This window comes from Hemicordylus capensis, chromosome 1, assembly GCF_027244095.1.
Source record: "Hemicordylus capensis ecotype Gifberg chromosome 1, rHemCap1.1.pri, whole genome shotgun sequence".
NCBI lineage: Eukaryota > Metazoa > Chordata > Lepidosauria > Squamata > Cordylidae > Hemicordylus > Hemicordylus capensis.
Genome location: NC_069657.1, coordinates 449,360,086 through 449,375,316, shown reverse-complemented (window position 1 = coordinate 449,375,316; position 15,231 = coordinate 449,360,086). Strand labels below are relative to the sequence as shown.

The 15,231-nt window shown below is 40.0% G+C and overlaps 1 long non-coding RNA gene and 1 pseudogene across 1 annotated transcript; one reads left to right on the top strand and one right to left on the bottom strand.

The window, feature by feature from the left end:
• Positions 1-7,358: 7,358 nt before the first annotated feature.
• Positions 7,359-11,567, bottom strand: LOC128340886 (uncharacterized). The gene is made up of 3 exons (XR_008314060.1): positions 11,035-11,567; positions 9,701-9,836; positions 7,359-7,537 (listed from the first exon to the last, which is right to left on the bottom strand). It is a non-coding gene; the product is annotated as an uncharacterized LOC128340886 (long non-coding RNA).
• Positions 11,568-12,105: 538 nt separating this feature from the next.
• On the top strand, positions 12,106-12,226 carry LOC128341354 (uncharacterized; annotated as a pseudogene).
• The last annotated feature ends 3,005 nt before the right edge of the window (positions 12,227-15,231 follow it).

Below are 15,231 nucleotides of genomic sequence, written 5' to 3'. Positions count from 1 at the left end.
GTTGGATTTGAGGATCAGATTTCAAGTTTTGAGAAGGAATTATGTCAAAATGATGAAAAATTAGTTTCTAAAATGTATAAACTGTTACTTCTGGAGGAGACAACAGAGGAAGTGGTTAAAACAACCATGATAAAGTGGGCTCAAGATATGGGGCGTAATATAGAAATGGCAGCCTGGGAAAAGTTATGGAAAACTGATTTACAATTTACTGCATGCTATGCTTTAAAAGAAAATTATTATAAAATGATGTATAGATGGTACTTGACACCAAAAACATTGGCATTAATGTATAAAAATGTTTCAAACAAATGTTGGAAGTGTGGACATTCTGAAGGTACTTTTTTTCATATGTGGTGGACCTGTGGGAAGGCTAAGGCCTATTGGGATATGATATATAATGAGTTAAAGAAAATATTTAAAGTGACATTTCCTAAGAAGCCAGAATCCCTCCTACTGGGAATAACACAAGGTTTAATTTCTACAAATAACTTAACATGCTTCATGTATGCTTCTACGGCGGCCAGAATAATATACGCACAGAAATGGAAGAGTAATGAACTGCCTTCAAAAGAAGATTGGCTGATAAAAAATTTGGAATATGCGGAGATGGCAAAACTTACAAGACTGATAAGAGACCAAAACTTAGAATGTTTCGAAGAATATTGGAAACCATTTTTGGTGTATCTAAAAAACTATTTTTCTACTATTTAGAGAGGAAAGGGGGGGAAATGCAGGTTGGGTAGACTAATTGTGTTTGTAAGGGTTTAAATTTATGTTTTGAATTATTATTATAGCAAGGGTAAATTTATAGCTGATGTTTCACGAAGAGAGATGCGCGGGAAGTCAATTTCTGTTTATTATGTTTGTTATAAATGAATATCATTACTGTTAAAATCAATAAAAATTCAATTTGAAAATAAATAAATAAACAGAGCTAATTACAAATGTCTTTTCTTACTTTTTTCATTTTAATTTTAAGTTGTATATAGAAGAATACATACATACATTGCACTTACAGTGCAAATGTAGTTCCAAAATCTCAGACCAGGGACCTGTTATAAATTTAAAGAACAAGCTCTAGTATTAAATAAGGAACGTCCATGAGCTGCCAGGGTATGTAAATCAAGAAACCATTTGTCAATATATGGAGGATATTTAAATTTCCAATTATGTAAAATAATGCATTTAGCCACCAAAAAAGGCCCTATTGAGGCATTTCCATTGATTAGGGGTTCTTCCTTCAACATCAGGAGGAAATCCCAACAAAACTGGAACAGGGTCTAGAGGATATTCCCTCGCTATAACTAAATGCATCTGTTTCTTGAGACGAAAGACCTCAGAACATATGCTGGCAACCTCTAGGCTGGATTACTACAATGTACTCTATGTGGGGCTGCCTTTGTATGTAGTCCAGAAACTGCAGTTGGTCCAGAATGCGGCAGCCAGGTTGGTCTCTGGATCATCTAGGGAGACAATCTCTCTCCTGTGTTGAAAGAATTACATTGGCTGCAGAAACATTTCCAAGCAAACTACAAGGTACTGGTTATTACCTATAATGCCCTAAACATACTGGATATTTAAGAGAACATCTTCACCATGAGCCCCACAACCTGTTGAGATCATCTAGAAAGGTTGGCCTGCAGTTGCTGCTGAGTCACTTGGTGGCTACTCAGGAACGAGCCTTCTCCGTTGCTGCCCCAGGACTTTGGAATGCACTCCCTGTTGAAATGAGAGCCTCCCCTATTTCTGGCAACATTTGAAAGGGTGCTGAAGACACATCTATTCAGCCAGGCTTTTAATCAGATTCATGGTTTAAATTTTTAATGCTGGTTTTAAATGATTTTGATTTTAATGTTTTCCATGCTTAAATGATTTTAATTGTTTAATTGATTTAGTTTGGATTTTAACTGTTAATTGCTCTTAATTGTTTTTATTTTTTGTAAACCACCCTGAGCCATTTTGGAGAGATGCTATATAAATCAAATCAATCAATAAATAAATATATAAATTGACACAGTCACTTATCTTTTTCTGGAGTGGAGATATAACCTTACAATAAAGGAACAGATGTAAGAGTCCCACCTCTCCTTCCCCACATCTCCAACATTTATCAGATTTGCTCAGCCAACATTTTTTAATGCTCTGGGAGAGGTTAGCTCATGTCATTTCCGGTTGGAACTGAATTTAAACCACAAACAGGGACAGGCACAGGCCTGGATAAGGAAGGCGCTCCAAGGAAAAGACGAGGAAAAGAGAATTTCTCTTCATTGTGAATATTTTCCTGGAAATTTATCAGACTGGGACATAACACATGCCAAAGATCAAGAGTGAGTGGGGATGGGTGTTCTCTGCACAACTGGGGATTGTGATATGTTCAGCCATTGGGAAATGTTAAAGCAAATCGGAAAGATTTAGCTGATCTCCAAGAGGGAGGTTCTCTCAAAGGCTATGAGCTGTGATAGCTAAATGGAGACACCATGTACAGAGTGGTAAGATATCTCTTGGAATGAAGGAAGGAGGGAGGTTATGAATCTGAAGCCCTTCTCATGAACACTCAGAGGCTTCTGGATGGCTGCTCTTGCCAACAGAATGATGGGTGCCACGAACCATTGGCCTCACCCAGGAAGCTAATGCTCTCTTTGGAGATGGGAGAGGGAAGCTGGAGTACTTCATTTACAGGATACTGCATTCAGGTTTGTAGTGAGTCAAAGAAGAGAGAACGATGTTCTCTCAATGATGACAATCACATCAAATTTCATCTGGCAGAACCCCAGGGGTTGTCAAGGAATGTATAGCTGGTGAGGAGAAAGGGTACTCTTAGTGTAGACTTCCAATATGTGAATCTCCTCCTGGTCTCAGAAACAGACGCTCCTGATCCTGTTCAGGATTTGAGTGTATAGATGTTAAGAATTTGTTGAGGCAGTGCAACATGACTCCGACTAGCACCATCCTTGCTGCAAAGGAGACCACTTAGTGAAAGGAGAATAAATTTCATGGACCACTGCAACCCCTGTAGAGGTTTGAGAAAGCTTGCAACAGGATTAGGGATGTGCACGGAATTGGTTTGATCAGTTTAGTTTAAAATTTCTTTATCATTCATTCATTCATTTGATTTCAATACTGCCCTTCCAAAACTGGCTCAGGGCAGTTTACATTAAAATAAAATTAGTATAAAACCAATTAACAGTTAAAATCAAAAACAATAAAAACAATATAAAACCAATTGACAATTAAAACATTTAAAACAGGTTTAAAACCCTGGAAAATCAGGCCAAACATTTGCAGTTTAAAAACAATTGCAAAGCCCTGGAAAGCCAGGCCAAGTAGATTGGGCATAAGGGCTCTCCTGAAGGCTTAGATTACAAATTTCTGCAGGAAATGCGTTCCACAGCCCAGGAGAAGCTGCAGCCTTTGAGTTGCCACCAGACGGGCCGGTGGTAACTGGAGATGGACCTCCTCAGATGTCATTAATATGTAGTGAGGATCATGTAGAAGAAGGTGCTCTCTAAGGTAACCCGGACCTAAGGCGTTTATGGCAGCCAGTCCAGAGACCAATATAACGTGCCCCAGAGACCAATTTGAAATTTGAACTCCTCCAGAACGTTCCAATTCTGTCCAAACCAGGCCTGCTCTGGTTCAACCATCAAACTGGGTTGAACCTGTTCACGGACCAGTTTGGGGCAATGCTTGTAAAGGGGATTCCACTATTCCCCTTTACAAGCATGGCCCCAACTTGGTTCAGACGAGTTCTGTTTGAACTTCGGCCTAGCTAGTTTGAACTCAGACTGGTTAAACTGGGTTGGTTTGAATTGAACGAGAGTTTGAAAGGAAACTGGGTCAACCAGGACAGCTGGGTTGTGGACTTTCATTGCTGCATACCAGGCTTCAAAGAGGCCATTTGAGCATACACGGTGGTCATTTTGTTTTGAGCATTTTGAGCATGTGTGGTGGCCAGGCGGTTCCATGCACACCCTTACCCTATGTTTGGAAGCTACCATCCAATTTTTTTTCTGAAGTTTGCACATCTTTAAGCTTGTTCCTGAGAGTAGATTCTCTGGTAGGAAATGAGACAATTCACTCTCATTTCCTACCAGAGAATCAACTCTCAGAACACCTCAGAGACTGAAAATGACAAAACCCAGTGCCCAATGGACTTGCACTTCTGGGGGTGGTTGGCAACCTATGTGTACTACACCACCACAACCCACTCTGGGCTACACTTGTGCCCCCCAAGTGGAGTTAGGGGCTGCTGAAAATCCCCATTATTCCCAATGGAGAAAAGCATAAAGACACACAAACTTCAGAAGAATATTACAGGTGAAACCCGGGAAATTAGAATGTCGTGCAAAAGTCCATTAATTTCAGTAATGCAAATTAAAAGGTGAAACTGATATATGAGACAGACGCATTACATGCAAAGCGAGATAAGTCAAGCCTTAATTTGTTATAATTGTGATGATCATGGCATACAGCTCATGAAAACCCCAAATCCACAATCCCAGAAAATTAGAATATTACATGGAACCAAGAAGACAAGGATTGTAGAATAGAACAATATCGGACCTCTGAAAAGTATACAGTGTACTGTGCTTGAGTGGCCAGCAAACTCGCCTGACCTGACCCCATAGAGAATCTATGGGGCATTGCCAAGAGAAGGATGAGAGACTTGAGACCAAACAATGCAGAAGAGCTGAAGGCTGCTAATGAAGCATCCTGGTCTTCCATAATACCTCATCAGTGCCACAGGCTGATAGCATCCATGCCACGCCGCATTGAGGCAGTAATTGCTGCAAAAGGGGCCCAAACCAAGTACTGAATACATATGCATGCTTATACTTTGCAGAGGTCCGATATTGTTCTATTCTTCAGTCCTTGTCTTCTTGGTTCCATGTAATATTCTAATTTTCTGGGATTGTGGATTTGGGGTTTTCATGAGCTGTACGCCATGATCATCACAATTATAACAAATTAAGGCTTGATTTCTCTCGCTTTGCATGTAATGCGTCTGTCTCATATATCAGTTTCACCTTTTAATTTGCATTACTGAAATTAATGGACTCTTGCACGATATTCTAATTTTCCGAGTTTCACCTGTAAAATCACCCCTTTCACCAATTTACTTGAAATGTGAGCGGTAGCAGGCACCCACTGAGGCATTATTACCTGACCCACTCTTCTGCCCCCCAAACCCTCTTTCTGTCCCAAATCTGCCACAAAGACATGCCAACTTCAAACAAAAATCACAACACCCCTTTGCCCAATTTCTTTGAAATATCGGTGGTAGCTTCCTTGCACCAATTGGGCACTACCACCCACCACAACCCACTCTGGGCCACCCTGGAGCCCCCATGTCCAGCTATAAGGCTGCTGAAATTCCCACTATTCCCTATGGTAAAAAGCTTAAAGACTTCCCAAAAAAGCCTTTAAAATTACCCCTTTGCACAATTTCATTTAAAATTGGGTAGTAGCTTCCACCCATTGGGCACTACCAGCCATTGCACTCTTTTGCCTGAGGAACTCCTTTTTTGCCCCAATCAATTCAGATTTGGATTTGGAAAATTCGGGTACAAATCAAAGCTGGGATGATTCTGGGGGGAATTTTCGGACCCCTAAGAAATCGGGGGTGATTCTTTTCGGGTACAAATTGAATTGTCAAAAATCAATTCATGCACATCCCTTTTTAAAGGTGATAACCAGCACTTTCTATTTCACCCAGAAACATAACAACAGTCAATGCAATGATGTGGTATCTCTGACTCTGAGTTACCTCAGAGACCAATCTGGCTGCCACAGTTTGGACTAACTAAAGTTTCTGAACTATGTATAACCAGTCATTGCACTGGTTGCCTATTCGCTACTGAGTTCAAATTAAGGTCCTGGTTTTGACCTTCAAAGACTTGCGGGGCTTGGCGCCTGTCTACCTACAGACCCGCCTCTCCCATTCAGTTACATTCCATCCAGTCGGATCTTCTCAGGGCCAATAAGGTGCCAGTTATCCAGGATTAGCACCACTGCAAACACATCTGGCCAGTCAGGGAAGCAGGAGCTCGGCAAATCACAACTAGTGACTGAACAGTCACAAAATAGCCACCAGCACTTAAAATGGAGGCTTGAGCCTTTGAGCCTCTTTGAACTGGTTTGAATATAATCAGGCTCTGTTTGATGGGCCAGTTGTCTCACTTGGTATAAAGGTAGTTTCCTATGTTCATATGTAAGGTCTTATCTCACAATATTAATAAAATAGATACAATATAGAACTCCCCCCCCACTCTCTCGCTCAACACACACACACACACACACACACACACACAGTAAAACCACAATTAAAATGAACATTTTTTGAATCAAAATGAAGGCTATCCACAAAAGCTAAACACTAAGAAACTTACCGGATATACACACTGGATAAAATATTTAAAAGCCTCTCTAAAAAGATCTGTCTTCAGTTTCTTAAAAGCACTGAGGGAGGAAGAATGGCAAAGCTCTTCTGGGAGAACATTCCAAAGTCAGGGGGCCACAACTGAAAAGGCCCAGTCTCTAGCCCCCGCCAGGCAGAGCTCTGTAAGTGGTGGGGTCATGAGGAGGGTTTGAGATGGCAAACAGAGGGTCCTGGCAGGTTCATATGGGTGTATACAGTCTGACAGGTATCCCAGCCTAAGGTCAAGAACAACACCTTGAATCTAGCCTGGAAGTGGACTGATAACCAGTGAAGCTACCACAGGAAGGCTGTGACACCCATGAAGCAACTTGTGGCCATGAGCTTCTTAGCAGCTTCAGAAACATCCTGGACTAGTGGATGAGTCTTCTAAACCATCCTCAAGGGCACAAAGAGTGCCTCGCAGTACTTTATGCAATGCACTCAACCAAATGAGAACGTTTGTTCCCTTAGGTAGCTAGAACCTTCTTTCCTTCTCTGCCTGGAGACAACCAATAGAAATAGTTAATAACTTTCCCTCCAAAACTCGGCAGCTGACAACCTTTCCTCAGACCTGCCTTTCAGAGTTTGTTAAATTTTTAACTGTTAACAGAGCTTGGAGTGGACACAGAACAAGGCAAGTACAAAACAAACCACAAACCGTGGAACAAAATGGAAAGGAGTCATTCCTTCCTGTTATTCAAAAACTGTAGCATCAAATTTTGTGCAAATCTCTACTGCTGAGGTTATACTCAAGAAGGAACTCCATCAATCCTCTCGGTCTGGAGAGGCTTCATGGGTGTTGTGCATATTCCCAGTCTTCAACTTATTTACATTTTATATTTTTAGGGATCTGCTTTAGGTGCACACCAAACATGTTGACATAGCTCCCAAGATTCAAGCCAGTATCAGCAAAACAAACTTATTGTAATGTGTTTTTATTAGTTGAGGGAGAATCAACAAAAAGCGCAAAGAGGTTCTTTTTTGAAGAATAGATTTTTAGAGCAGGAGCAAATGGAGCACACAGCTAGCACTGAAGGAGGATCAGGTGTTTGTTGAAGACCAAGAACAATCTTCCAATTCAGAAGGATTCTGGGGCTCCATCAGCTTGACGGTGCTGGACTGTAAAGAAAGCCACAGTTTGTATTTGAATCCTCAACACCCAATGCAAGGCACTGGCTGACATCCTGACATGACTCACGTGTCCTTGTAATTCCTATGGGATATCCTTGAGTAATTTTAGTCAGGATGTCAGGTACTCTTCCCAAAGGTCTCATCCCCAAGGCTTCCCTTCTGTTTAAATTAAAAGGTGCAATCCTCAGGGTGCCCAAGATGACCTTTGACTTTGGTGCCCTCCCCCCAACTGAGAGGACTTTGCTTTAATTTCTGCCGAGAAATCCACTAATTTCTGAGGTTGAATGAAGAGTCCACACGGATGGCTGGTGAATGACTAACCTGCTCTGGTTTGAGGATACAGTGGGAGAGTATTCCCCACTTTTTATGGGGCCAAAGCTCTCACACTTTGGAGATGAAAAGGTGCTACTGTAACTTGGGAATCCAGTCTGGGACCATTCCTCTTTGGAAAGGAATGCTGAGAGGCAGGTGATGCATTTTCAAGAGAAGGGAGTGCAGCTTAAGGGACTAGCTCTTTATTGAGGGCCCAGGTACCACGAACAAGGAAGGCTGTGTATTTGGGGGTGTAGAATGTGCTGGCCCTTGGGGAGCAGGGGGCTATATTAACTACTGCTGTCTTACACCACTGTGTGCAGTACTTCACGGTGCAGTACAAGTACTTCAGGGTGCAAAAAGTCGTTGGCAGTGCTATCTTCTGGCACTGTTGATGTGTCTCCAGGAGGTGGATTTTAGCTTTCATGGTAGCAGGCTGTCCTTTTCTGAGCTTCTCCATTCTGTAGGTCTTTCCCTTTAGTTTTTTTCCCTTTTAACTTTTTAATTTACTAACAGACTTCTCCTTCTCTTTTATGGATGTTTATGTCTTTGAAGGACCCTTTCAAGATAAGCCCTCTCCAACTTGGTAGTTTTTGTAAGGGACGCAAGGAGAGTTTCGAAGGAGTACTATCAGATTGCAGATTGGCAGTAATGGGGAGGAAACAACCTAAGAAGCCAATTACACAAGGAAAAAAAGCCAATCTTTTATAGAAAATTATACAAGACTCTGGCAGAGCTCATAAATCTTCAAAAACAGACGACACTGCTGCACAAGCAAAGATAGATTCCTTCTACTTACCATTTCAGTTTGTAAGTACTTTGAATGTAGAAAACACAGTGAATGTCGAGGTGGCATATAACCCTGATAAGTCAGTTGAGGGTCAGAGGAGGAGTACAATGAGGGCTTGTCAAGAACTGAATTGTGTCTGTAATAAATTATCCGACTCCCATCCAACTTAAATGGTGTGAAGGATTTTTTATCACAACCTATGGATGACTCAGCAAATTCACTCTCTAGCCCTTTAAGGGAAACAACTTTATCTGGAGCTGACAAGGACACTTCTTTTAAAATGCCTAAACTTATCATGGAGACCTTGATATATTTATTTGGACGTTTTTCCAAAATAGCAATTAAAATGGATTATTTAGATATAGAAATGGAAGTTGATGTGTCTCCAAGGAGTGGTGCATTAGGCAGCTAATAGGGGTGTAGCTATAATTTAGTGGGTGGGTTCAAAGAACCAGGGCCCCCCAGAGCCACACCTCCCTATTTTCTTCATCTCCCTCACTCCAAGGGGCCTCTGGAGAGAGGGGCAAACACAGGCCCCCTCTCCCCTAGCCAACCTGACATTTAACCCACATCGGCAAGCCCACCTGAGATCTTTGGTCTCTAATGTGGGTTTAATGCCAGGTTGGCACTGGAAAAGTCACAAATTCTCATGACTGGGAATCAGGATCCAGCATGCTGCAGAAATCTCCAGATTCCCTTTAACCTCACATCACATTGATCATGAGAACCAGCCCAATAAAATATGCGTAGCTCTATGAGTTTCTCTTATGAGGCAAATTTGATGGGAGCTGTGAAATCAGGAAATATGTACACAGAAAAAGCAGTTAACCACCCCATACACTTCCTTGTGGCCCCAAAAGATAGGTATATGGGCCATACATCAATCACTAACCCCCCACCCCCATCCCCAGGCTTCAATTTTATCCCCACCTACATGGAAATAAAAGTCTATCAGTTCAGTTGTGGATGGATCACTTCATCTATTCAATCATAGATGAAGTGATGAGGAATAGTACAACCATATGAATGAATTTATCCATGACACTTACTATACACAGCAAAGACGCCAAGAATCACAGCTTCCATAAATGAACCCAGGAGATTCACAATCACCAAGTCCTAACACGAAACAGAAGCCTCCTAAGAATTTGCAGAATTCCTCATCACTGACTTCTTGGGTTAACCCTGTACAAACAGAAATATTAAACAGAGAAAGCAAAGCAATCCATAAGAATATAAGAAGAGCCTTTCTGGATCAGGCCCAAGGCCTATCAACAGATCTGTAAGTTATGACAAAACCCTTAAACCTCTTTGCTTATTTACAATACTTGAAACAATATGCTTTAAGAACTTGTTCAACAACAATAAAACACTATTATTTCAGCATTAATATGGCGTAAGATATTTCTTCTCCCATGGCACCCAAAGAGATGCTATCCCCCATGCTATCACATGATGAACCTGTTGAAGAAGTGTGATTTTTGTTTCAGCTCCTGTCAAAACAGATCTGAGTGAAGAAATCAAGGATGCCTAGGAGTGGGACAACCCTTACACATTCCCAGCCCCAATCCTCACTAACTGCTTCTTCATTAGGGATGTTCTCATGATGATTAATTGGGTAGGAGATGCCTTCTACCCAAATATGGGAGCTGTGTGTGCTTCTCTTTTATGTTCGTGCATGCGCTACAAACAGAAGGAGGTAACAGCAGTGATCCTGTGCTAAGCAGCATCTGGATTGGAGGGCTTTCCCTCCTACGTCATTAAAAACCTGGATATAGCTGCTGGGTCAGAGAGAGCCATGTAGGGATGTGCATGAATCATTGTTTTGCAATTTAATTCAGCCTTGATTTGAATCACAAAAGAACAAATTGATTCATTATACTGAATGGCCTTTGCCAGGGGGTTTGATGAGTCGAATTGAAAATTCATGAATATTTTGGGATTTGTCCATAGGTAACAATGGGGAACTCTAATCACCCCATTATTCTCCATGGGTAGGACATCAGTACACCAAAGTGGTTGGATGGTAGGGCATGAGGGATGCTACCTACCACCCAACCCACAAAAGAAATTGTCAAACCAGCAATTAAAATAAACTAGCCCCCTAAATACCCTAGCTTTCTATGGGGCTTTTGGTTTTTTACAGTTAAAAACCTCACACTTCTTTTGTGGGTTGGGTGGTAGGTTTAACCCATCATTCTGTACCACCAAACCCACTTCAATGTGCCTTGTAGCTACCCTTAAGTAACAATAAGGTGATTCAATTTCCCCATTATTCCATAAGAGTGAAACTATGAGTAACTTGTGCTTCACTCACTATTCTGGTCTGCTCTGCAAACTGCATTCTGCATTGCAAGGTGTACTCATTGCAAAGTTTACTCACAGTCAAAAAGTGGCTAAAGAAGATGCTGAGGTAGAGCTTATGTCTACACTGTATGCTTGCTGTTGTTTTTCCTTCCTCCTGTCAGCATATATCCTCTTCTTCAAAAGGTCTCTCTCTCTCTTCCTCCTAGTCACTTTGAATACATTTCGAAATTCCCTCCAAAAGTGTTAACCCGCCCTGCTCCCTCCTCCCAGCCAATGAGAGCACAGTTGCCCATGCCAGCACTTGATTTGAATGACAACAAGCCAGCAAGGTTGTTGAAGCAAGGAGATATCAAGCCAATTGGAAGCCATTGCCAGGAAACCAATCAGCAAGGGGGGAAAGCCCACCAAGATGGCCAATCACATTAAAATGTATTGATCTGCAGCAAATCATGGCTGATTCAATTTGACCTCTAATCAGCACCTTCAATTAAGGAGCAATTCAATTTGCAGTTGCATCTGTGAATCATCACTGATGTGTTACAAATCAATTCATGCATGAATCAAACTGCACTTCCCTAGTTGCTAGGTGCTTAAAATATATGGGCATGGGCCCACAGCCTTCCTTTTAATCATTAAATTTAATCATATTCTCCTGAAAATAATGATGTATGCTTTTAAAAGCCACGAATATGATAGTGCAGCATTTATGAAGGTGGAAGCAGTACAGAGTTAGGTGAGATTATTCACAACGATAAGCTCTTTGTACTAAATCGGAAGGATCTCATCATAAAGAGTTTGGACATTTTCTGGGCGCAGGATCTCATGGTCTCACTGGATCTTGTGATTGCTGTCTTTAGTCTTCCCCCCTCCATGGTTCTCTTGTTTTCCCCCCTCCTTTATTTGAACATAGATGGAACTTCTTGCAGGTTGTAGTGTCAGCATTTTGCCACACGTGGTGATTAGACTGTTATCAGTTCCCATTAAATTGATTCTATTGTAACTGGGATACCTTACCAATATCACTTTTGAAAATTACTATTTTTCTTTTTGAGTTGAAAAATCTTTTTAAACTTGGACAATTATTTGGATTTATCTTTTTATTGGGGACATATTGTAATGTGGAGAACTACATGTGATGTGTGATGTGGAGAACTATATTTTCTGGACTAAAATTGGATTGATACCAAAAAGATACAGAGATATGGAGGAGTTTAACATGGCCCCTCTGCAAGGATGACATGCCAATTTTTGAAGTGTTTCATATTCTTTATCTTAGACCTTACTATTATGGTGTGATCTCCTTTCTTACCATTGTATGGATACATTTGATTTTCCAGCTTTCATTGTTCTGCCTGTTGTCATGGCTGTGTCTTGATTACATGCTTTTGTTTCGAAACCAAGACCAAATAAGTTATCTGTCTGTTGATGTTTCTTTCTTTTTCCTTTTTATTGATTGGCAATTAATTTAGGGACTCTACCATGGTTGTTCTGTTTGATAATAATGCAATAAGTATTTTTAATACAGTGACCTTTCTTTTGAATACCTGATGACATATTATTCATGGACTTACCTTTTAATGTTCAGGGAATTTAGTATAGTTTTTATTCCTTATATTCCTGAGGGTAAAATAGCTACTGTCTTACTTTTATTTAGGGAGATCTATTTTGCAATAGTAACTATAAACCAATCTGATGTTTGGACTGCTTAAGATGTTCCTAAAAATTTAAATAGCTTTGTAATCCTTTTAATTCTTTTTAAAGGAAGAAATGTGTTTAAGTAAGAATATTAATACTTTGCCATTTTTGGTTTGCAAATATTAAAAGCATATTTAAGCAATGGAGAAAGTCTACTTTATGGGGCTTGTTAAGTTGATTTGAATTCTATGAAATCTTACAGACCTACTAAGATAGGGACTGGTTGGAGGTAAACCAATTGCATATTTTTTGAAGATCTTTCACAGAGAAACAATATTGGGGAAGCGTAGTTAGAAACATAATTTTTGTTGTATGCAGATCTTTTTGATAACTTTGGAAGTAACGGCATTAGTTCTAGTTCCATCACCACAGAAATATTTTTGTCCTTGGGAACAATCCTATTTTTAACATACATTAAAGATCTGAAATGTTTTTCTGACAGGAAACTCTACCACAATACAGAAAACTGTGGATATACATGGGTTTTGTACCTAAAATAACCGTAACATTTTTATTTTAGTAATATTGGCTTTTCTCTTAAAACAACTATCTATTTTATCAGATTACTCTAGTCACTAGGTGATTAATTGGTCCATTGGGAGTTGCTCAAGTTTCTGGACGGATAGATATAGTGTTAGAAAAGATTAAAGATCTATTCTTTTTTTCTTTTATTTAACTTTATATCTGTGATGCAGGCATTTAAATTTGGAAGATAAAGCTAAGAGGCGTTTTTTTTAAGGTTAAAAATTCTTTTTTAAAAATTATCCTGTATTTTTGCCCATAGTTTTTTCCTTTCCTGCAAATCTAATCAAAACTGATTTATAATAATAAGGAAATTTGCATTGAATTACTTTTTATTTTGACAGCATAAATCATTTTATAGGTTTGGATTAGAATTAGCACAGTGGGTAGATTCATTTTATTTTTCTTTAACTCGTTTGGAATGCATAATTCACAATCCAATTCAATATGATTTGCGTTTGAATCTTCTTTAGCAAAACTGTGGTTGCCTTGCATCTTATCTCCTTTCTCCATTTTTACTTTGTTCCAATTTAGAAAGTTGTTTTGATGGGAAAGATCTAGTTTGTTTTTACATTCATCTGTGTTATGTATGTATGCACATATGTATGTACATGTTTACGTATATGTATGATATATTACATTATGTATGATATGACAAGTTGGAAGCTCAGAGATATAATCTTTATTCTACTCTTTTATTTTAATCAATAAAATCAATTTTTTATTTAAAAAACAACAACTGTCCTCTTAGAAATGCTTATCTCAGTAATGAAATCTGACAGGCTAACACAATTTTTCATTCTTTATCTATTCATTCATTCATTTCATTTCATTTCATTTCTATCATACAACACCAGCCCTGGGCGAAGGAGTTCCAGGACTCTAAGCAATTCCTTCGGGGCCCATGTCCCTAATGATGCCCCTTTATTTGACACACTGGTCAGGATCTTGATCTGGTGGAAGAGGATGTTTCTGGATTGTGTTTATTTTGGACAGGGAAAGTTGTGCTCAAAAGTTCTGGAACCCCATCCATCACTCCAATTCTAGGATGTTGAGTTCTATCCTGGTTCTTCCCAAGGCTCACCAATAAATCTTCAAAGGTGTACACACCACTTGACTTTTATCACAAACAAAAGTGTGGTTTTTGGGAGATGCAGCTCCTGATGGCAGCACCAGCAACCCTATTGACCACCAGGGCCATTAGTTTAGAGATAGTGAGTAAGGGCATTCCTTTTCTGACCATGTTTTCTCTACACTGATTCCCCTTTGTTAGACTGATAGTCCCAGGTTTTATTCTCTCACCTGAGAGGTAGATTTCCCTCTTTACCCTTCCCTTCTTCCTCTAAGTTACTAGCAAAGAAGCATGATAAGTCTTATCTATCTACCTGATCACTTTCCCAAATAAACAACTTTATTTGGAACTTTACCCCCATGTCTTAAGACAGTATTATTTAGCAAAGCTCCCTTACCTGTGCACTTCCACTGCACCTGTGGCAGATATAGAAATCTCCCCTCCTGGGCTCTCTAAAATCATTCATGAATTTGCCCTACACAATTTTAGGGGCTCTTCTGCCTGCAAGATAATTTGCAACAGACCACACAGACCACACACATCTTTACCTGGATGAGGAAGGAGTTCCAAGAAGAGGACAAGAAATAAAAGAGAACTGATCTTCATTGCTATGGAGAGTCAAGAGTGAATATTACACTTCAGGATATGGAATTCCCACAAAAAAGGGACACCAAGATCTTAAAGAATGGTGCACCAGTTCTTAGAAACACATCCACTGTGCCAGGGTATTAGTGAGCCTCCAGAAACCTTAAAGGTGTTTTTTTTTTTTCCCCTGCCTTTGAAGAGGGAGGTTCTCTCAAGGACAATGATTCATTATAGCTAAATGGAGGCACCATGCACAACTTATCTCTGGCTACAGGATCTAGGAGACAAACAAGAGGGGAAAGGGCATGAATCTTATGAATGCTTAGTGGCTTCTGGCCGGCTTTTCTTGCAGAACAAGACACACCACTTGAGCTTTATCAGGACAAAGTATTTCAGAAC